At 42.7% G+C, this 23,851-nt stretch overlaps 1 pseudogene across 4 annotated transcripts; it reads left to right on the forward strand.

Annotated features, from left to right (window-relative positions):
- Nucleotides 1–19,810: 19,810 nt before the first annotated feature.
- LOC147633406 (exocyst complex component EXO70B1 pseudogene) lies at nucleotides 19,811–23,317 on the forward strand (annotated as a pseudogene). 4 transcript variants are annotated; one of them, XR_015267105.1, is made up of 2 exons: nucleotides 19,811–22,528; nucleotides 22,623–23,317. The product of XR_015267105.1 is annotated as an exocyst complex component EXO70B1 pseudogene, transcript variant X1 (transcript). The 4 variants fall into 4 exon arrangements; XR_015267106.1 differs by having other exon boundaries at nucleotides 19,811–22,472; XR_015267107.1 differs by having other exon boundaries at nucleotides 19,811–22,454.
- Nucleotides 23,318–23,851: the final 534 nt, after the last annotated feature.

A 23,851-nucleotide genomic window follows, 5' to 3' on the forward strand; every position in this document is an offset into this window, starting at 1 on the left:
CCAAGACTTACTTGGGAAAGGATTGATCACCTTGACTTAGTTTTAAAAGTCTCAAGGAAATTTTATATGGTGTGTATCCTAGGGGTATGGGACGCTAGGATCTGCAACATGTAGAGTTTTTGGCTATGTCTATATTTTATAACCTTGCTATGTCCTATGCTTACGAGGGATAGTTACCCTATGGTAGATAGAGTTATGTAAGACTTCACAAGGAAATTAGAAGGGTAATTTGGATGGGGTACTTGGATTGGGGTGGGTGAATCTTTTACCCAATTTTGAGCAGACTTAGGTCTAAGCGAGGATCTTCATTGATTTAGACCTGGACTCAGGGATCATTCCACATGTTAGAGTGGAAGGTAGTCAATACTATATTCAGAACCGGTTGTTTACGTCATGATGATACAGTCTGTGTGGGGTACAAGGATTACCAAATCTTGAAAATGATGGGCATGATGTTGCAGCTTGTTGCAGATATTTATCTCGACGATTTCAAGTTTCCAATTCCATGAGGAGTTGGAGGATTGAAGGATGGTTTATATTCTTCACAAATCTTAGAAGGTTCTATTTTGTTTGTCTTGTTCCCACCACGATCATATGCTGGAGGAACATCAGCTTCCTTCAGTTGAGCTAGTTCCTTGATATGTGGCTAAACCTCATGCACTGACAAAAGATGAAAGCCAAGAGATGGGACATAAAGAACTGGGGAGGAATGCTTCCCCCCTCTGCCATCGGGAATAATCTCCAACTTGCCCTCACTATGAATCGGGGTAGTGGACTTGTCACCAATAAAGATGTGACATGTTTGCCTTCAAATATCTTGTAACAACTCTCGGGAAGGAGTCATGTGCCTGGAAGCACCACCGTCCAAAATCCACTCCTAAGTATCCCCAATGGGGTGAGACCAACCGCCTCCCTGCTTGAAGAAGATGAAGCTATGGTGTCCATAATCTCCAAGTGCACACTAGCTAGAGTTTCACAGTTGCAACAACAACTAAGGAATCTGCACTGCACTGCTGAATACATTTCCTCTAGTAGTGACCCTTCTGGCCACAATGGTTACAGGTCTACTCGGCCTTTAAGGCATCACGATACGAGTTGGGCTTCTTCTTAAAAGACTTTGACGGTGAAGACTTCCCTTTGCCCTTGTTGTTGTTGCGGCCTTTTGATTGCGGCCTTTTGATTGCTGGCCAGTTAAAGCCTTAGAACCTCCGACCTAAGGAGGGTTTAGAAACCACCACTCCTAGTCCAAGACCATCGGCACAAGAACCTCCGACCTAAGGAGGGTTTAGAAACCACCCCTCCTAGTCCAAGACCATCGGCACAAGAACCTCCCAAGTAATGGTGTTACATATCCGTAAGCCGCTACGGGCGTTACCACAAGAGGGGACGGCCTCTGACTCACCACCCAGCCATAGAGGAAGAATGAGGATTGCCCCTCATCCCCCAGGCTATATAGTGTGTGGCCTGCCGTCCACACTAGCCTCGCCACCCATGACTCCGCATGGGCGTCCTCTCCCACTGAACCCCGGACATGGCCATCCGGTCTGCCGTCGGTCACAGGCGTTACAGCCTACGTGACATTACCCCCCCTTAAGAAGAGTTTTCGTCCTCGAAAACAAACTGGGGAAACCTCTTGGAAATTGCACTACGGCGTTCCCAGGTAGCTACCTCCTCATCCCTATCTGTCCATTTAACAAGTACCTCCTGGTACACTTTATGTCGGGTTTGTCTGTCACGATACTCTAGAATCTTTTCAGGTTCATGTGGTATCTTTGGTGGCTCTATCAAGTCCACCAAAATCTCTGGAGAAACTGCGTTCTCTAACCCGTGAACTGATTTCTTCAGTTTACTGACATGGAAGACAGGATGGACTTGAGAACTCTCTGGTAACTCAAATTTATATGCTACGTCCCCAATCTTCTTAAGGATTTTAAAAGGACCACAATATCTCGGAGAAAGTTTATCACACTTTCCCGTTTTCATGGTTTCTGACTGCGAAGGAACCTTGAGGAATACAAAGTCACCTTCTACAAAGGTCACCTTTCTTCATCCTTTATCCGCATAAGTTTTAGCGCGATCCTGAGCGCTACGAGTGCTCTCTCGTGCGGCTCTGAGCATATCATTCATATCTTCAAGGAAATCCTTGACAAATTGAATCTTCTCCTTTTCTAGGCCTACAGCCATCGGAGATCTCGGCTGGAATCCATACATTAATATGAATGGTGTAAATCCAGTCGCTGAGTGTTTGGAGCTGTTATAGGCAAACTCCAATAAGGGCAAGTACTCTTCCCAATTAGATTGCTTCTTACTAACATAAGAACGCAACATATCCTCTAGAATTTGGTTAACTCTTTCAGTTTGACCATCAGACTCCGGATGATCTGCCGTACTCATACTCAGAGTAGTATCCAACTTTTTGAAGACTTCCCTCCAAAAATAACTGTTGAACTTTCTATCTCTCTCCGACACTATATCCGCGGGCAGGCCATATAGCTTGTAGAGATGTTCAATAAAGAGTTTTGCCAACTCTGGCGTTTTAACAGTTTTCTTCGTGGCAATAAACTTTGCCATTTTAGTTAACCTGTCCACTACCACCCACACCGAGTCATTCCCTCGACTCGTCTTGGGTAAACCGGTAATGAAATCCATGGAAATGCTTTCCCATTTCCCTTGAGGAATGTCCAGCGGACGGAGTAGTTCTCCAACCTTAAGACGTTCATGTTTATTGACCTGGCACTTACTGCATTTCAGCACATAAGTCTGGACGTTCTTAAACAAACTAGGCCAATAAAACTGTCTTTTAACTAGTGCATAGGTCTTCTGAATCCCAAGATGACCCGCACTTGGACTATCATGACTTTCTTTAAATATTGGGCCCGAAAGTCACCAATAGTTGGTACACATACTCTATGCTTGTAAAGTAAGTACCCGTTCGTCAATGGAGTAATTAGCATATTTCTCCCACGTGTCCGGTCGAGCTCGACCGCCGCTATACGGGCAATCCGACGTGCCATTAACTGGGGAAGTCATTGGTAAGCAAATGTCTAGTAGTACTCACGGAAGCCGTGATTTGGTATTTCAACCAAAACCCCAAGGCAAATTTCATGCCTTGATTTTGCATCATGTCATTAGCACAGAAGCTAATGTACTGGAGAGCACTCTAGTAGCGCAAGTTCTTAGACTATGCTACTAGATATTTGTAGACTACGCTACCATGTTGCATCACCAACTTGTTAAAACTTCTCCTTGGAAAGCTCTACGGCCATAGGAGAAATAAACTAGAGCCAATCTAATCATGCATCACAAGGATTAGTTCCAAAGTTGAGAGATACTTTCTCTCTTAGAGTAACATCTTTGCACAAGCATATGCTCTAGAATCTTGTTGAGTTTCTAACTACCATCAATCTACGGATGGTTAAACTCCACTCTAACTCAGAGTAAATGTAACTTTTAAAAATTTCCCTTCAAATATAACAATCAAACTTCCTATCTCTTATGCCATACTATATATCCGGGCAGATCATATAGTATGTGGAGATGTTTGATAAAGATTCTTGCACCACTACGGGTGTCTGGAGTTACATCCAATCACTTACAACTCTTTGTTGCTATTACCAGACACATCCCTTCAAGTATTGTCTGGACTCACACAACTATTCGAGTTTATGTGATATTTGAGGATATCCCTCCTTTCCCTCAAGAAAGGTTTTTGTCCTCAAAAACTCTACTCTCAAGCGGACTACGCGCTAGTGTCATAGGTCCAAGAACAAATCTAGACCATGTTTAATATCATATGTTATATTCTTGAGTCCTTCCAAGAAACTTTTAAACATCTTACAACGAAGATGTGGTATAGTGTCTACGCACATATGGTGGTACTATTGATAAACTGCTTTGCAATAGATCAGTGGTTTCACACTTGTAACAAAGTGCTTCATTGTTGCATATTATTATCCTTCATAAGCGGTTACACACTTATGAATCATTTGGGTGGGTTGTACCATCTATCAAGAAAATTTCAACTACTAATAACCACATTATTAATCCACAAATAATGACTGAGCTTGCTGCGAAGCCATAGGTTGCTAGATAATTGATGGTAATTACACAAGCCCAATGTCTCATTACATCATACATTCAATATAAATGCAAACATCACAGTACTTCGTGATGATGAACTTAGGAATTTCATCCTATCCCTGTTTGGTGTTGGTATGAAGTATAACTATGAGAACATTATTTGCTGCTTCCTCATTATAGCGGCAAAGCTACCTACCCATCTCACAGGTGGCAATCTCTACCAAGCTATAACCAATGACAAGCAAATAAACGAGTACTCTTGTAAGAACTTCATAACCATATCTCACCCCAAACTCATAATCACTACGGATTAAATGCCAGGGCTTGCAAAATTGAATGTTATCTGATAGGTAGAGGGGATCATCAAACTACGGATGACCTCGACAACTCACTAGGACTAGTGATGTGTAACTTTTAAGTTACTCCACTCTCCTTGCTTTTCCATACCATCGAACAAATCGGTCCCTCGATTTGAGCAACGTCAACATATTTATGAGTACCTCGATACTCATGGATTGTGGTTCGGTAATTTAAAATGTTGATCTAGAGTATCTTTCACTCGAGGATCTTAATTTTATTAGCAGCTATGTATTAGTAGTGAGTAACTACGTACCCACTATCATCACACTAGTAGCTCCATACTAGTCTGTGAGTAACTCCGTACCCAATGGCGTACCTCCCCCCAGTGGGAGTACCATATACAACCATCTATAACAAGATGGTCAAGTCACTTGCTGCTAAGAAGTGACTACAGGAATTGACCCTCCATTGCACATTGCAGTACAATCTCTGGTATTACAACACGAATTTTTGGACGTCCTTATCATAAAGGTCAACTTAAAAACTAGTGCATAGGTCTTGTGGAGTCTCGGCTGACCTAACCACACCACTGGTGACTTCCTACAAAAAATGTGGCGCCGAAGTCACCACCTATGTACTTTAACTCCATAAAGTACATGGTCTTCATCTATCATCTATGGAAAGTTGTAAAGCATTCCTGTGATGGATTTTTATCACCCTAAAATTATTGTGCACTATTTTAGTGTGAAGAGCTTTTTTCCTGGGTACCATGGTTCACCCCAAGCTCATCTATTGCTAAATTCTCCGATTTAACAAAAGATATGTCTGCCTCCGAACACTCCAGTTCAGCCCCAGACTTTGAGTTTACTTCTTAACACTCCGGTTAAGGCAAAACTCACCAGATATAGTAGGATTTATCGCTAAGCTCTCTGGCTTAGCCTCCTATCCTAATTCAGCCCGATTTTATGTACACTACATATGTCGGATCCGATACTAACAACAACCAGGCTCGTCTGGAGTGAGATACTACTCACTATTGCCATGTAAAACCTTATTAAATCCTAGAAATGCTCCACTCATTCCCCAGGGGTCATACGACTTATAGGGTTTACACGCACATGAACTTTGTAAGCAAAATAGCCTGCCATGCAATATTACAATTGCTTATGTAGGAAAGTAATATATTTTCCAAATTCATATGGTAGCAACTAAAATGTTCTCACAATCGCACACTTATATTGAACATAGGCAAGACTACGCTTGCAAAATGCTATAGGGCGTCCCCCATGCATGAGATTGTCCAACCAAACTAGTCTTACTGCTAACCTCTAGATTTAGATCACTCCGGAACTAAATCACTCTGTTAGCACTAGCACACCATCATGGTCTTGCTACCTAGAGCTTCTCCGAACTCTGTAACTGGGTTTTATCCCAACTTATGGCTATATTTGGTAATTTTCAAAGTTCAAATTTTATCTTGCACACTTTATCACTACAGACAAGTGTACATACAGACCTGCCAAAGAGTCAAGTTACATGCACAAGCCTTGGCGTTCCATTCCACCAAGACTACAATCGATTCCGTGAGAATTTGATGTCCCATACCATCAAATTACCACCAAACCAATTGATGTGACATATAAAAAGGCTCTTTCCCCCCTCGAAAGATTACCACAAACTCTCGAGCAGTGGGATGTCGACGCATGGCAATAAAAAGAAGAGAAAACCATGCTAGTAAGTTTAAGAACAGTTCTCTTTGATCAACTTCTATAAGGGCATTGAGCATAACATCTCAAGACTATACCCCTTCAGATTTACCTTTGATTTCTACAAATCAATTTTAAATCTGCTATTATATCTAGGCGTATGCTAATCCCTCAGATTAGTACTCCTAGATAAATTATTCAATTGAGTACTGCTAGCAGCACTGCTAGCCCCTTTATCCCAAGTAATACACACCTTAGGGATTACTTTTACCAGGCAATGTACGTGACTAAATCAAACTAGTCACTACTCTCTAGGCCCAAGTAGTGAGACTATTTTGTTACTACCAACAAGGGCCAGCTTGCCTCTACGGGCCAAAGCTCTCTTGTTGCTACAAACAGTAAGCAACTTGTTTGGACACAAGGCATAACCACATCAAGACTACGCTTGTACATGGTTCTCATTTGCCAAAGTTTATCACAATCTTCTAGCAACTGTTAAAAGATTGTGAAGGGTTATGAGCACTACGGCTCAATTAGGCTTACCTTGATTTCGTGTGATAAGCACTTCGTCTAATTTGGGCACAACTGACGCCATTGCATACTAAGTCTATGCTCAGCTTAAATTTAGTCTCTCTGAACCAAACGTGTGATCTCTACATGTGCTACTCTCGAGGCGCTACGGCCATAGACGTGTTCACTAGGCACAACGGCCATAGAACGACTCTCTCTCGAAGGACTCGGTATTCGGCCGTGGGATTTGTCTGTCTCTTAGCACGCGGCGCTACGGCCATGTGCGGTGGGTCTCTTTCATGGAAAACGGGCACTACGGCCACACGGTGCGACGGCCGTGTTGGGTTTGTTTCGTGGGGTGTACCGTTGTTTTGTGTGTTTTGTTTTTTTTAAAAAATAAAAAAAATAAAATAAAAAAATAACGGGCCGGGCCGGCCCTCGCCGCTTCGGGCGTGGCCGCCCGCCCGTGGGGAGTGTCCTTAGGGCTGAGTCTGGCCGCCTGCTGGGCTGGCCGCCCGCTTCATTTTTAATAAATTAAAAATGAACAATTAAAATATATTTTTTTTCTCTCCTTTCGTGCGTTGGTCGGCTGCCTGGTGGTCGTTGCTGGCTGCCCGCCGCCTAAGGCTGGCCGCCCGCTTGCCTGGCCGGCTGGCCGCCTGAGCTGGTCGCCTAGGTGGCCGCTGGGCTGGCCTGGCTTCTGCAGCGCCGTATCTGGGCGCCTAAGGCTGGCCGCCCGCCTGCCTGGCCGGCTGGCCGCCTAGCTGGCCGTTGGGCTGGCCTGGCTGTAGCGCCGTATCGCCTGGGCTCTACGCCCCCTCTTTCAAAAGAGGGTCAGCTTTCGCCCCCACCCACTCGACGTGGTCTTCGCCAGCAGTCGTGGGTTGGTGTCGCCCCCCACACGCAGGTCAATATTAGCAACGGGCACATTTGCTTTTCTTCGCACATTTGTGCTCTTCTCCCCAGTTCTCAGACAACGACCACTAGACGCAGTGGGGCTGCTCTTCGCCCACACAAACGCTTCAACGCTCCCCCCACACACAAGCTTCAACGCAGACAATTTCAATCGCATAGAAAAAAAACAAAACGAAAATCGCTTACTTGATTTTGCTTGCTGTGTGTGACGGAGAGAGAGAGAGAGAGAGAGAGAGAATTCTTCCCTTCCATTCTTCCTTGGCTGCCTCCCTCCACACACTCCATTTGAGATAAGGATAAGGAGATGAATGGTTGAAAACCATCGAGTGGGCTCCGGTCCCCCGGTCACGCACGGACTCTGACGATCCCATCGAACCACGCTCTGATACCAGTGTTACATATCCGTAACGCCGCTACGGGCGTTACCACAAGAGGGGACGACCTCTGGCTCACCACCCAGCCATAGAGGAAGAATGAGGATTGCCCCTCATCCCCCAGGCTATATAGTGTGTGGCCTGCCGTCCACACTAGCCTGGCCGCCCATGACTCCGCATGGACGTCCTCTCCCACTGAACCCCGGACATGGCCATCCGGTCTGCGGTCGGTCACAGGCGTTACAGCCTACGTGACAAATGGTGTTGAGCCTCTCGCTCGTGATCAAAGAGGGATAAAAAGCTGAGTACTGAGAGGACATATGAGACAATAGGGTGATGGCCATGTCCTCTAATGATATGTCCTTCTTCCTAGTCTGAAGAACCTCTTCTGAAGAGCGTGGAGTTTGTTGATGTGCTCCTGCATCATCAAAAGACTTTGTAGGATTCATCACTCGCATTTGGACTTCCAAGAAAACTCTCTTCATGGGTGATACCTGATTTGTACAGAGAAGCCGAGTGCTGCCAAATCCCTTGAGCTAGTGTCATGTGTTTGATATGATTGATCACTTGGGGTGTGTAGTTGAGGAAGATGAAAGAGCATACATAGGAATTGACATGATCCCACAACCGTGCCTGGGTCTCCCACTCTTTCTTGACTGACAGCAGTGAAGTGTCCAGCTGAGGAAGATTAAAGAGCACACACATGGATTAACATAATCCCACAACTATGCCTGCGTCTCCCACTCTTTCTTGATTGATAGTGAAGTGTCCTCCTCCGGATCTGGCCTTGAAACTCCAACTGTGAGGAAGTTAGCCAAATCATAAGATTCCAAAATAGACTCCATCATCACCTTCCAAATGTCATAGTTGTTCCCATCCAACTGTCGGTCCACTACTGGGAACTTCGGGGGTGGGGATCTTCATAGGTTTATCTGCCATCCCCAACAAATCTACCATCTTGGGGCTTCACGTGGTCTTGTGAAGGGAAGAAGAGGCTGCACTTTCTTGCAAGGTGGCTGTCCAGCAAGTGACACCCACCTTCTACTTGCCACGTCTCATCTAGCCCGATCACTCTCCAATCAACACCAAACACAATAGTTCTGCAAGCTCTCACTGTCTCCAAAGCTTCAAGAAACCTTTAGCTCTGATACCATGTTGGAATGTGCAGTGGAAATGAGACTGATGAAAACTGAGAGCAGAAAACATAGAAATGTTGGAGAAGAGATGTGAAATCCGGTAAAATTTGTGGGGGGCCGCGGTGCCCCTATATATGGGGCAACCAGTCTGCCTCTCCTGTATAAACAGGGCTGACTGCCCCAACATGGGCCTCTATACCACATAATCATAGTTTTTCTCATTGTACATCAAATCTTGTTCATTCATATGTTAAATGTTATTGTTATTGTCTCTTATTTGAACATCAAACAAACAATATGGTTAGATGTGCTTTCTATATCATGGTCATTATCATTCTTTTTTCACGCAGGACCATTTATCTTCTAGCTTTTCTAGATTACAATGTCGCCTAAGGGGAAGAGAATTTCTTCTCTCTGAAATGCAAGAAACCCCTCTCAAACTTTTTTTCAGTAGAGGATGCTAGTTGTGTTGCTCATGAGGGTAGTTGCTCATTTAAGCAAGGAACACAACCCTCTCAACCAGCTATGGCCATTGTTTCAACATCATTAACTTCCTAGCTAGAGGAAAATGGTATGCAAATTGAAGGTGGCTTACAATCATCTTTGATGGGTAACACTCCGAGGTCTTCCCATGTGGATACAACGACAAACACTCAAGGTTCTACCTCAAAAGACAATAAGAGGAAGTGAAATAGCCTTCCAAGCACACAAAAAGACAGCAAATCCCGGACTCAAGCATGCAAAATATATGCACTGGGCTCAGCCCATTGCCATAAAAACTGCAAGAAACACTCAAATACACTCAAGAATGGCACACACACACTATCTCTCTCTCTCTCTCTCTAGGAAACTACAGCCATGCACACACAAAAAGAAACTAGACCTAGGTTATGGCACACAAAAGATGAGCATAGAGATCATCCTCACCATCTTCTTCTTCACTCTCTTCCTCCATGGATATGGCGTTGAAGCACAAGAGAGAGATGGAAGAAACAAGAAAGTAAGAGTTTGTGCCAATTGAGAGAGATTGAAAAGAACCGTGAGATTGGTAGATAAAGGTAGAGAGAGGTTGTAACCAACTTCCAACTTCCCAAGCCTCCCAAATCACACGACTCCTTTCTCTTTCTTTCTTTATTGAATTTGAAAAGTTTGTTACATAAGCTTTTTGAAACCTTAGGCTTAGCTTTCATTTTTGTGCATACATAGACCATGGCTTTTAACCTTACAAAATAGCTAGAGAGAGTTTCCATGCTTTGGCTTTACAAGTGCGGACCCGCTAAATTGCCAAGCATTTACAAAGTTGGACATGCGTACAAATCATACGGCAACAAGTGTATGTCTAGGCTTGGATACAAAATAAACATGGGATAACATCATTCTTATTTGAGAAAAGCTGCATCTTCTTAGCCTATTTGATGTCAAAATTGGAGGCTATCATTCCTCCCACACTTAGCTTGTGAGCTCCCGCGAACAAAATATCAATGAAATTTCTCCCTTTTCACATAATCACTCCTTCAAAAAAACTCCTCAAACTTCATCACACCTCTTCAAACTCCTCACTTACTCTCCTACACTTACTCCATACTCCATCAAACATAGAATGAGGTGAAAAATCATCAACACATCCCCCACAAAAACCCACAAACATCCTATGGAAATAATAATAACTCTCAACTTCAAACACCAAAATAATCCCCATCAAAAGATCATAATTTCATAGCTCTCCCTCACTCAAAATCTGCATGAAAATCCGCCACCCTTGGTAACCTTGCTACGCCAAAAATCTCCGGCGTAAGGATTTAAAACACGCTGCCCACTGTTTAGAACAAATTATAGTTGTGTGTGTGAACTGGCTCTTCATAGGAGTTCATTTAATGCTTATTAAAGAAAGTGAATTTGGCCCGCCTGTAACGTGCAGCAATGCTGTGAGAAGAAAATGCCTTCCCATTCGGCATATCTGCTCTGTGCTTCTTCCTTCATCGTTCGCGACTCTCGTTCTCCCTCTACGCCTCCTTGACTGAGCAAAGCGTTTTGTGCTATGCATGAGGTCGTTCCCAGACTACCAATCCTCCTTTTTCTATTGGCGGCCAGAAAACCTCAAATTCTCTCTCTCCTTCGCTGCACCCAGACCCTCATTGTCCCTTCCTTTGTAAAGCTTGTCCTCTCCTCAATGACACAGGCATCAAGAAGTCCCCTTTTTCTCTTGCACTCTCCTTGTTGCCCATCGTGATCTACCATCTTCCTTTGCATTTTCATACTCCTGCGCCTCTGTCTTCAAAAGTCTGACAAGAATGCGGTCCCCTCGCTCTACTCTTTGCAGCTTTCATGTCCATCTTGCTCCTTTCTTTCCTTCAAGGCCGCCTCCCTCCTCGGTCTTTGCACATTCTTTCTAGGCCAGTCCTCCCTCCACATTTGAAGCTGCTTCTTGCAAGTTCCATGGCTAGCCCCTCTCGGTGGGCGAACGCACCAAATGAAATAGCCTTCCAAGCACACAAAAAGACAACAAATCCTGGACTCAAGCATGCAAAATATATGCACTGGGCTCAGCCCATTGCCATAAAAACTGCAAGAAACACTCAAATACACTCAAGAATGGCACACACACACTATCTCTCTCTCTCTCTCTCTCTCTCTCTCTCTCTCTCTCTAGGAAACTACAGCCATGCACACACAAAAAGAAACTAGACCTAGGTTATGGCACACAAAAGATGAGCATAGAGATCATCCTCACCATCTTCTTCTTCACTCTCTTCCTCCATGGATATGGCGTTGAAGCACAAGAGAGAGATGGAAGAAACAAGAAAGTAAGAGTTTGTGCCAATTGAGAGAGATGGAAAAGAACCGTGAGATTGGTAGATAAAGGTAGAGAGAGGTTGTAACCAACTTCCAACTTCCCAAACCTCCCAAATCACACGACTCCTTTCTCTTTCTTTCTTTATTGAATTTGAAAAGTTTGTTACATAAGCTTTTTGAAACCTTAGGCTTAGCTTTCATTTTTGTGCATACATAGACCATGGCTTTTAACCTTACAAAATAGCTAGAGAGAGTTTCCATGCTTTGGCTTTACAAGTGCGGACCCGCTAAATTGCCAAGCATTTACAAAGTTGGACATGCGTACAAATCATACGGCAACAAGTGTATGTCTAGGCTTGGATACAAAATAAACATGGGATAACATCATTCTTATTTGAGAAAAGCTGCATCTTCTTAGCCTATTTGATGTCAAAATTGGAGGCTATCAGGAAGAGAGGCCAGTGGGACATTGGCAGGGTGTTTCAAGCTGATTGGGTGGCAAAATTCCTTTTCATCCAGCCTTTAAGGTCAAAGAATGAGGAGCTACCAAGATTTTCTACTTGCATACCATGTGGTTGGAAGTTGGGCCATGAAGTCAAGCTACAACTAAAGCTAGATACCACAAAGAAGCACATAGGGAAGGTGCATGAAAAAAGAAGCACATAGGGAAGGTGCATGAAAAAAAGCTGGTTGATGGAAAGATAGAAACTCTGAAGAAAAGGAAGTCCAAAGATGAATGTTGACACATACAAAACATGGGATACTATGAAGCACATCTCTTACATCTAGAGGAGAGTGAAAAAAATAAAAAATCTTTTGTGCACTTTATATGAGAGGAAAGTCATGAAGGATTGTGAGGCAACTCTTGCGCAATTTTCTATTGTGTTACACATCTTATCAATTGGGAAGCCCATGTTAGACTATCCCAAGTGGAGAATCCTCTCAACTTCATTGGACTTCAGATTTCACAATTTCCAACACAATGTTGGAATGAGCCCTCCAGTTGGCAATTTGCAAATGCCATGGCAGAGATTGTGAGAGGGAGATTACAACAAAGCTTATTAAATGCCACATTCATAGCCATTTCACTTGATGAAGTGACTACTTGTTGGGATTCTGCCTTATATTCTTCATGTAAACGCTCAAAATGACCAATAAGTGAGATCCACCTTGTATCAATGTTTTTCTTCAACTTCTTTCCTTGACTTATGCCATCAACAAAGCTTTTCAATGATTTGAAGCGTTTTGGGATTTTTGCAAAAAATGCATATGCTTTACAGACCAGCTCTTCCACCTTTTACACACTATCAAAGTTGGCAATTATTTTAAAATCCAAGTTTGTACGGTGTGACATGCAATGTATTCCCAAGGCATAAGGAATGTATGATTTCTTCAATTGGACACACAATCCATCCCATTGTCCATGTATGACAGAACAACCGTCCACTCCCACACAAACAACCTTTTGAGCAAGGTCTTTTAATAACAATCTAGCAATAGTGGTCATAGCATTGATGACCAACTCCGCTAATGCATGTGATGTTGCACTAGTTTCTAGCTTGAACACCCCAACAAAATTTACCTTCCTTACATGGTTCTCCACGAAGTAAGCCTGAATGCATGCCCAAGAACTAGTCATTGGTGTGGTGAATGAGCTTGCCATAAAGAAGGGCAAGGGAAGAGAAAAGGACTCACAATTGCTAGACATCCTAAGTGATGTAGAAACTCTCCTTTTCTTGGGAGGCATGCTTCCATTGTTTTGCAAGAGATGAATGATAAAGATTTCTCAACAAAGGGAGTGCTATATCATGAAGTATCCAGTTGCAAGAAAGTTGGCATGTCTTCAGTTAAACACTTTGCATGGGGAAAATTCAAGCTTCAACGAGAAATAATTCGATGAATGGAAAACTCTTTTGGATGTTGGTTCAAAAAAAAACTACCTGAAGTATAATGTGAAAGGCTGCCTTTGCATTGAAGTCAAAGAAAAGCTGATTCAAGTGCACATCATGAGAAAAGTGAAGCGAGTTTACATGACTAAAAAGGTTAAAGAATCGACCTTTCCAAGTTTGGTTAGATTTGTGAAGAAAGAACTTATTTCCATATGCAACACTTTGACTGTTGAGATTAGGGAGAGATTTCTAATGGAGGATCTCCTTGAATCCATGGCCATTGTACATCCCGTATTGTAATAATACAAAGGATAAGAAGGATTTGTTCTTATACTTGAAGGGAATTGTAGAGCTACTTTCTAATCACTTTTGGAAAAGCATGGATCTCCAAAATCAATTGTTGGTGGAGCTAATCAGCCCCAAAGAGTTGATAATCAATCAGGTGCATTTTGGCCAAACTATGGAAGTAATACACTCAAGTAGAGGAGCCTTCAAAGCTAGGGGAAATCACTAGATTGTGGAAAAAGCTGGACCAAAGTGTACTTGAAGGAGCGTATGTCAAAATATTTCAAGCTGGTTGATTTATGCTAAACAATGATACTAGGGTTTGTTGAGGACAAGCAAATGCCATCAAAGGGTATTGTGGTTGATGTTTATGCGAAGTGTGGATCGCTTGTTGTAGCATTGACATGGAATTTGTGGGCATGTTTTTTTTTTCATGTTTATTTGCAATTTGGAAAATTTGGGAGTGAAGGGTAGTGGTGGAGATTGGAAAAAGTGGTAGATACCTTGTAATTGGAAAGACACCATGTAGTTGGAATTATTATTTTGCTAGAAAATAGTTGCATGAATGGCACTAATGGTAGAATATGCCCAAGTTGCGAAATGTGATTTTTTTTTTTGGGTTGTTGTTGATAGAATGGAAAAATATTTATGCACTCAATATTGTTCATGGGTATTGGTTAGAGTAGAAAAGTTTTGATAGTTAGACGCCATGACATGTAGCTTTGGTATTGCTTTGTACCTTGAGCATTACATCTAAGGCTCTGCATGATTATCCATCCCTTTAGAAAAGGGTTCTTATAGATGCAATGGTCTTGTTATCTCAAGATCTTATGATGTTGCAAAATTGAGGCAAACATTTTTCCAAGCTATGTATGTGTTGTATATTTATAGAGGTTTGAGACAAATCAATTTTGATAAGTGCTTGAGAAGCTAGTCATCCCTAGTAGTAACCTCCCAAATGTTTAGAGTGGTGTGTGGTGCTTTCTAAAAATTTTGTAACATTTTATCTATAGTTTCAAGACTTAAAGTTAACATGGGGGAATATATTGGAGAAGTGTTAGTTCAAAGATTTAAAAAGGCAATTGTAGTGGATACATTGGATTATTATGAAAATTTTTATTTCGAGATAATTTCTTTTCAAGTTAGATAGTCTATGCAAGGTTCTTATTACTTTTGGGATTATGCTTTTAATATGTTATACAACCCTCCATTGTGATGGCTCTAACTAAAATCTACAATCCGTTCTTTAGTGGGTAGAACCCTCCATTGTGATGGCTCCAAGTAAATTTGCGATCCTTTCTTTAGTAGGTAAGCACATAAATAGCCCAGCTTTTCATGCACTTGCATTATTTTGTCAGATGTACACATATTATTATTGATCGATACATATTTTAAATCAAATTTTAAGGGTAAAAAATTTGCCCAAATTTTACACTTTTGTTATAGAGGCTTGCAAATATTCGCCCATGTAACTACACTTATATGAGAAAATAGAATAGAATTAGCCCAAGTCTTTATACTTTCAAAGTCAAATTAGTCATTAATTTTTACCATGATGAATAGGTGACCGTAAAGTGATTTTAAAGAGGGGTTTTGACTTGGGTGTGAATAAGGGTTCCTCAGGCTTTGTGGAGTATGTTGGGGTTTAGGGAGCATGTATTGTCCCTAATGGTGACTCACATTTTGGCAAATGGACCAAAAAGATCCGGAGGCTACGTTCTAGACTCCCTACATAGTGACACAATGGGGATGATGTGGACATGGCTCTATAAGTCATGATTTCTATATGGATGTTCCTTGTGTAGGGATTAAGTCCTTAGTTTAAGTGTGTGCATAGTTGTGTGTGAAGTGCAATTGCGAGGAAGAAGGTTGACGTAACAAAAGCAGGACGCAAAAGATGGTTAGTGCTATGTGACAAGTGACTGAAATGCGGGTAGCGGGTGCCGGACTAGTGCAAGTCATATGTGAGGTGGGGGTGGCCTTTGTGCACTAAGCATGGCTAGGAATGGGTAGGTTGGTTAGGTTCAAAATTAGGTTCGGGATGGGGGTTTTGGATTTGTTGGATTGAAGCTCTTGGACTTTATGGGGTGCACTATGGGACTATCTAGGCATGTAAAACCTAGCTATATATGAGCTCTACCTTCCGTAAGGTAGCCAATAAAAGTAGTAATAGAAGGATTGAGAAATTGTTTACTAGTTTGTGGTGGCACCTTTGGTTTCTTGTTGGAGTAGTGTCGTGTGTTTTCGGATGGATTTAGTGTCTTTGTCACTTTTGGATTTTCGGTGATGGCTTTAGTTTCTTGCCCATTGGCACGGTTGTGTGTTATGTTCCCCCCCCCCCCCTCTCTCTCTCTCTCTCTCTCTCTCTCTCTCTCTCTCTCTCTCTCTCTCTCTCTCTCCCCGCACTTACCTGTGCGTCCTACGATAGACATAGGTGTAGGTGGGCTCGACATCGATAGCACCACGAGTGGACTCTATAACAAAAATGGTACTACCGTCTATCCACAAACCTACTTCAGGCTCATGGATACTATGAAGGCAATACCATTATATGGGTGCCTAAAGCTATCAAGATAAATCAAGTTTCATCATCAAGTTCAACTCAAGAAGCCCAAAATAATTCTATGGTATGGAGACCAAAGCAAAAATAACCTAACCACATGGAGAACTCCACTTACCTGCTCCAAGATGACTTGCTCATCACTTCATCCAATGAAGGGATGCAATTGGAGATGTCCCCATAGATCATCTACATGAAACCACTCTTTGAGCCAACACTCCGTGGTTGGAGAAGCTCAGTGGTGGCGGCGGGGACACAAGCACCTACGCTCCCAAAAAAGGTGGAAGATATAAGAATCCACTACTCACAGGAGTGCAAAATTACAATTAGGGTGCCACAAGGAAAAATTCCACAAGAACCTTCCACAAACAAGAGTAACAAGAGTGCTCAATAGCCTACACAACATCTAGGATGGCTACAATGAAAATGATAGCAAAAAGCAATCACCTTTAAGGAAGAGGTACAATTTTACTCTCAGCAAGCAAGTACATTTCTAATGGCTAAAAGTGCAACAATCAAGCAGTTTTCATGTTGTTCCTCCTACAAAATCACTCCACTAGAAATGCATAGAAAACGGTCATTTAAGGTGCATACATGCTCTACATGATTAGAAAATGCTTAAAACATGGTAACATCAAGAAATGATTTGCTGTGATTCTCCAAAATCACAATTGCGATTGCCATGTTAGCAAAAGTCATGGCATTCAAATCTTAATAAAACAGTCATTAACAGATGGTGTCAAAGATGAAGTGTAAGTATCAAGGAGTGCAAAGCATCATCAATGGATGGTGTCAAAGATGAAGCATAAGTATTAAGAAGTGCAAAGCATCATCAACATCACAAAAAATATCAACTTTGATTGTCGTTATTTATAGTCACACCACACAAGAGTCATGCTGTGATTTGAAATCATGATGGAGATCAATAATCACGCCAACAAAGAATCACCCTCTCAATCATTTGTACATACAATGATGTTACACATGCTATGTACATCATTAGCACAAGAAAAAACACAAGGCTAAGCCACCATGATTTTCAATGCTAATAGAAATGAACCATTCTTTTTGACGTGATCTGATATTCACGATAGTGAAAAACAAGTTTGGTTTTTCACACCAAAAGTATTATGCTTAATTGACATGATATCCAATAGTTACATTTTTTCAAAGCTGATTAATTCATCTCTAGTCCTTTTCAATGACTAACCCTAATATTTTTTTGGTGTGAATATCTTTGGATATTCATGGTTGTGAAAAACGAGACTGGTTTTTCATGCTTCCTTAAAATGGATTAAAAGTGCTTATTCTTTTTGCTTTGCATCTATATTGAATATACTAACATTATTTTACTAATAATAGCTACTATCCATTCGGCGTGTGTATTCACACTCGTGAAAAACCAGACTGGTTTTTCACCCCTAATAAAAACCTATTCCAGAGCAGCTTCAAGTTCCAAAACCAGACATGTAGCACTAACATACCAAAAAAAAAGGCTATACATGCTAGGAGGATCCCCTACCAGCCAACGAGATTGACAAAATTGATGTTTACTACAAAATTGATGGTAGATAAAGAAATCGAAGATTTTGACGAACCCAAAGGCTTGGAGCCAGTGCTACCCCCACCAAGAAGAAAGCAAAAAAAAAAAAAAAACCGTATAGATCAAGGTCACCATGCCACTCATCTATCTTGGGATACTCTTAGGAAGAAAATATTGATGTGGAAGTAACTCAAAGAAATCATACATATTTTCTACTCATCTTCAATTATTTTACTCTATGACCTCCCAAAAAATCTTGGAATACAAATGAGGAATACTAACTAGCCAAAAATAACTAAAGGATAATTTTCATCACCATACAGTTTTTTTAAATTTATGTAATTAATGGAATAGTGTGAGATTGTATGCCGCTTGGGCAATGCCACCATTAGATTCATTAAATTCTTGTGGTAGCTTGCTAGAAACACCACACATTGTTAAATAAATAATTATGCAAGTGTATATCTTCACCAAAGTTATTACCCTCTGTGTCGATGAAGTTCCACATTTTTTCCATGATGAGGGGCACATGAGAAAAGTTTATTTCTTAAGCTCATAAACATTTCAATGGAGTTTCGCATTCTTTTCATAAGGATGAAAATTTAGGAGGCATATGAGAAGTACTTGCACAAACTAAGCTAACCTTTTTCAAGTAGAAGAACTTATTATTTGTTGCCATGTGTAACACATTATATTGCCAAGAAAGCCTTTCCAAAAGGTAGCCATGAAATGGAATCATTAAAGTCTGAAAAAACTGTTGATGAAAGCTAAATGCCATGCAACTTTGAGCCAAGAATCAAGGTGTGGTATGGGCCAAGCAAATTGACTAAATGATGGCAACTGTCCAAGGTTCAAAGAACCAATCATAAAAAGAACACAAAGCATTCTACAAGCGATTCTTGAAATAGAGCAACGAGAAAATTATAAACATTTTTATATTTTATTATTATGAAGAAATATAATATGTTTTTTGTTGTTGCTTTCAAGATTGTCTCCATTTTCCACTATTGGAGTGGGTGCATTTGAACCCAGCACCTACATGTAGGGAGGAGTGAGTTATGTAACTTTAGTACCCACTCTTTAAAAAAAAAGGACTCTTTCTTTTGTGCCACTCTAGTTTTTGCCTTATAGACAATGGATGTAGTTCAAGCTATATGTGTCACCCGTCCACCATCAATTACCTGACCAATGAATGTATTTTGAGGCTATCTAGCATCCACCGATGATGCGATGAGAGCATGGGCTTGGGGATGGGGAGGTTCCTCGTTATTATCGACGTGCAATGTAAGTCACCAATTGCATGAGGATACCAACCCAGAAGAAGAAGAAGAAGAAGAAGAAGAAGAAGAAGAAGAAGAAGTGCACGCATGCCATGTCATCGAGATACACGCATGCGACATTGCGAATGCATCATCCCTTATAAAGGCCATGATCCACCCGAGTTCAAGTCCCACCGTTGGTCGTATATGCTCTCATGTTGCATTCTACCGACGTTAATACCTCTCTCTCACCGGACGTGACTGGCCGCCCATCATCATCCATATGGGCGAGGTGTATGTAAAGCCCAAACGCCCTGATTTTGCGGAGCTTTGGAGTTGAATGAAAGCAACTTTGAGGCGAGAATCAAGGGGGTGGTGGGTCAACCATGAGTCACCTAATCAAAACACGTGCGATGCAATTCTTAGATAGTTTGACTTTAATTATCTGCTGGTTTTGGCGGGCGGAACACAGGCCATTCCGGCAGTTTCCTGGAGACGGCACGCTTGCTTACGGCAGTTTCTATTTGACAAAACCGCCCACCGTTCCTCCGCTTCCGGCAGAGATTCCGTTGCCCCCCTGCCTTAACAGACAACCAGGGTAAGGGCAAGCTCGCTCTGTCTCTCTCTCTCTCTCTCTCTCTCTCCCCCCTCCCCCCAATCGCCATATCTGTGTAGCAGGTCTAAAGCTAGCCTTTTGCAACGCAGCTCACGCTTCGCCTTCGCCATAGCTGCTACAAGCATCCTGCCAGGGGTTTTTCTCGCCATCTCCATTGCTTCTTTTAGGACAGAGTTTCTTTCTTCGTATGTCTGTTAGGGCTTTGCCATCGCTGTAAGAACCAGGTCCCTGCTGTTTTTGTCAGCTTCTACATCGCCATCGCATCGAGCCATGGCCGGCTCAAGCGGTGAAGATCGAGTAGTAGCCACTGCTCACCATATCCTCCGAACCCTCAGCTCATCACACACTGACGATATGCTGCGTATCCTCTCCACCTTCGACGATCGCTTCTCGCGGTTAAGCCTTTCAAATCCCCGCAATGCAGCAGACTCTCCCCCTGCACCGTCCGATTTCGGCTCACAGAACGCCAGAGATCAGCAAGCTTCGCCATCGCCAGATGATCATGGGGATGATGGTGTTGATGAAGATAGTGATGATGAGGATCGGCTTCCCCCTGCTCTGCAATCTGCTGAAGAGATCATCCTGCGGTGGGATTATGGCTCCTCTGAAGCAGCCATGCAAACGTTTCTGTGGTCAGATAAACGAGAAGAGGTTAGTGCCTACCTGGATGCTGTTGACAGCTTGCATAGCCTCGTTGATTCCCTGTCTTCCTCTTCTTCAGAGGCTTCCCGCCTTGTGGATCGTGCCCAGAACGTCCTGCAATTTGCCATGCTGCGGCTGGAGGCAGAGTTTTGCCACGTCCTCCAGCAGCATAGTGAACCTGCAGATCCAGATTGGATGTTTAATCTAGTGTCTAGCCGTTCTTCCTTCGATGGGGGCTTCCGCTTCAGCTTCAGCAGCAGCAGCAGCATCCGCAGCCGCAGCCGCAGCCGCAGCCGTAGGGCCGAAGAAGAGCAGGAAAATGCTGTAGACTGTCTCCGTAAAGAAGGTCATGATGATGAAGCTCCTGAAGGAGAAGAAGAAGGGATAGCCAAATCACGCCCCATCTCGGACATGATCATTGACTTCCTACCACCCAATGTTGTCTCAGATCTGTATGACATTGCCATGAGAATGCTGCGCTCTGGCTACGACACAGAGTGCATCCAGGTCTATGTTGGCATCAGAAAGACAACCCTCGAAGAAAGCCTGCAGAAGCTAGGGCAAGAGAAATTCACCTTTGAGGAAGTGCAGAAAATGTCATGGGAGCTGCTCGAGAGTGAGATTGTTAAGTGGATCCAAGCTATGAAAATTGCTGCCGGAGGCCTCTTCCCCAGCGAGAAGCAGCTCTGTGAAAGTATCTTTGCAGATTCACATGCCATTTCAGAGTCATGTTTCATCGATGTTGCCAAGACCAGCCTCATGCAACTTCTCAACTTTGGAGAAGCCATAGCCATCGGCCGTAGAGCTCCAGAAAAGATTTTCAAAATCTTGGACATGTACGAGTGCCTGCGGGATCTGCTTCCTTCCATTGAGTCCATTTTTGGAGGGGCATCTTCTGCAGGAGTAAATTCAGAGGCATCAGCCGTTCTGACCAGGCTCGGAGAAGCTGCTCGCGGAACATTTGCAGAGTTTGAGAATGCAATTCAACACGGGGCCTCTAAGAACCCCATGCCTGGTGGTGCTGTTCATCCTCTAGCCCGCTATGTCATGAATTACATGAAATTTCTATCTGATTACAAAGAAACTATGAATCAGTTGCTTTGGGATAGGAAAGATGTTCAGATCGGAAGTTCTAACCAGAGGGTTTTAGATCAAAGCCCTTTATCGGCAGAAACTCTGAACTTAATGGAAAACCTAGAGAGAAATCTTGATGCCAAGTCAAAATTGTACAGGGATCCAGCCCTAGCTTATTTGTTCTTGATGAATAATGTTCACTACATTGGTCAGAAGGTGAAAGACTCTGAAGTCAGAAGGCTTCTGGGTGATGAGTGGATCAAAAGAAACACTGGCAAATTGCGTCAATATCACAACAGCTATAGAAGAACGGCGTGGACGAAAGTCCTTGCTTGTTTAAAGGATGAGGGCATCAACATCAGTGGGGGATCTGCCAGTGGTGCATCAAGGAATGTGCTCAAGGAAAGGTTCAAAAACTTCAATGCTGCCTTTGAGGAGAATGTCAAAACTCAGTGTGGTTGGATTGTTTCAGACTCTCAGCTATGCACTGAACTGAGAATTTCCATCACTGAAATGATTCTTCCTGCATATCGCTCCTTTCTTGGCCGGTTTCAGAACCACTTGGATGTAGTGAGACATCCAGAGAAGTATGTGAAATACACACCAGAAGATTTGGAGGCCTACTTGAATGATTTGTTTGAAGGCAGTTCAGGCTCTATGAATAGGAGGAAATCATTCCCAGCTGCAGGAAATCCCCAGTAACATCATGGAGGGGCTTTTGGATCTGCAATGCAACGTGTCTCTGACTCTTGAACTTAGCAATCAAAGCCAGGTGAATTTGTGCCTGCAAGTGAGTTTTTATGACTTATGAACATATTATCCTCTATCAGAATGTTAACTTATTAGGTGAGGAAATGTTCCCCGGTTTGGATAAGGTGGTATGTTCTGTTATGATTGACATTGACAGATGTTTTGTTCAACCTTTCTTTATCTGCACCAGATAGCTGTTGATACCCCTGGTCAGAAAGCTTACACAGCATCCAAAGTTCACAAAAGATACTTGTCGCACTACCATCATGCTTGTAGAGGCGTTTTTAGAGGCATGGTAAATTTTGAAAGTATGCTGCAAACAAGGAGGTGCTGTTCATGTCTAGGGCAGCATGGGTGGTCCTCCCAACATTCTGCAAACACCTTCATCTGACGATGCTCTACTCTGTGTGAGCACATTGCTGCATGTGGGAAGGTGGTGTTCAGGCCCAGGGTATTGTAGGTAGTTGTTTTCTGCCAACAACCACTGCCTAGAATCCATTCCATCCATCTGGCTTACATCGGCCCAGAAAATGGAGGTGTAATCCTGCCTAAACGCTACTCTTACTCATTCTCAACCTCTTGTTTTGGTATTTTGGATTCTATGTAAAGCAAAATGCCCATTTGCTGCTATATATTGGCTTGTGTGTTGTTTCACGAGCAGGTCTCGAAAGTAGTATGTATGAGAAGAGGAACTTAACTTTAATGTTGAGAAGGGGGTTCGAGCTATAGGTTTTTTTTAGTCAGTGCAGCTATCCTTTGGCTCCAATACATGCTGTTGCTGGTTGAATGAGCCTTCTTGGTGATTGTTTTAATCTTTTTGTAGAGCAGGTAGCACTGCTCAAGTTATAAGTTCTAGTCTCCGGCTACAAGGTTTGGAATTTTTAACATTTTGACCAGGACTAGATCTATTTATCTGCTTATCTGGCTGCTGTGGGGTTTTACAGAACAAGGAAACAATGTGAGTGGTTGACAGTATTTCACATGCATCATGATTCACCACGTTCTTGATATTTGTGCATCATGGTTCACCACTACCTCGATATTTGTGCACCTAGGGCTAAGATCGGCATGCCTCATTGTAAGCCATAAAAGAGAGAAAGATGCCCTTGAGGAAGTTTAAATTTTTAGGGATACACTAGAGTTTGATTCCAAGGCTGAGGGCATCAGGTAGTGGAGCATGGGGTAGAAGACACAAAGAGGCAGCAAAGCTATGGCAGAAGCAGCCGGGGCCCAGAACATGGGCAGCAAAGGCCTTAAGAGGCACGTAGCAATGGGCAGGAGAGGACTTTATGCTTATCAGCTGTAGTTGGCTGCAGAAACAGTAGTTCAAGTTGGCTTCTCTGAGGGGTTAAATTTTGATTGCTGTATGATGCACTTGAAGTCCGGTAGGATGCCATGCAGGGCTATATAGGATGCTTA

Source organism: Cibotium barometz, chromosome 12 (genome assembly GCF_041138505.1).
Source record: "Cibotium barometz isolate CiBa-2024 chromosome 12, ASM4113850v1, whole genome shotgun sequence".
Classification (NCBI taxonomy): Eukaryota; Viridiplantae; Streptophyta; class Polypodiopsida; order Cyatheales; family Cibotiaceae; genus Cibotium; species Cibotium barometz.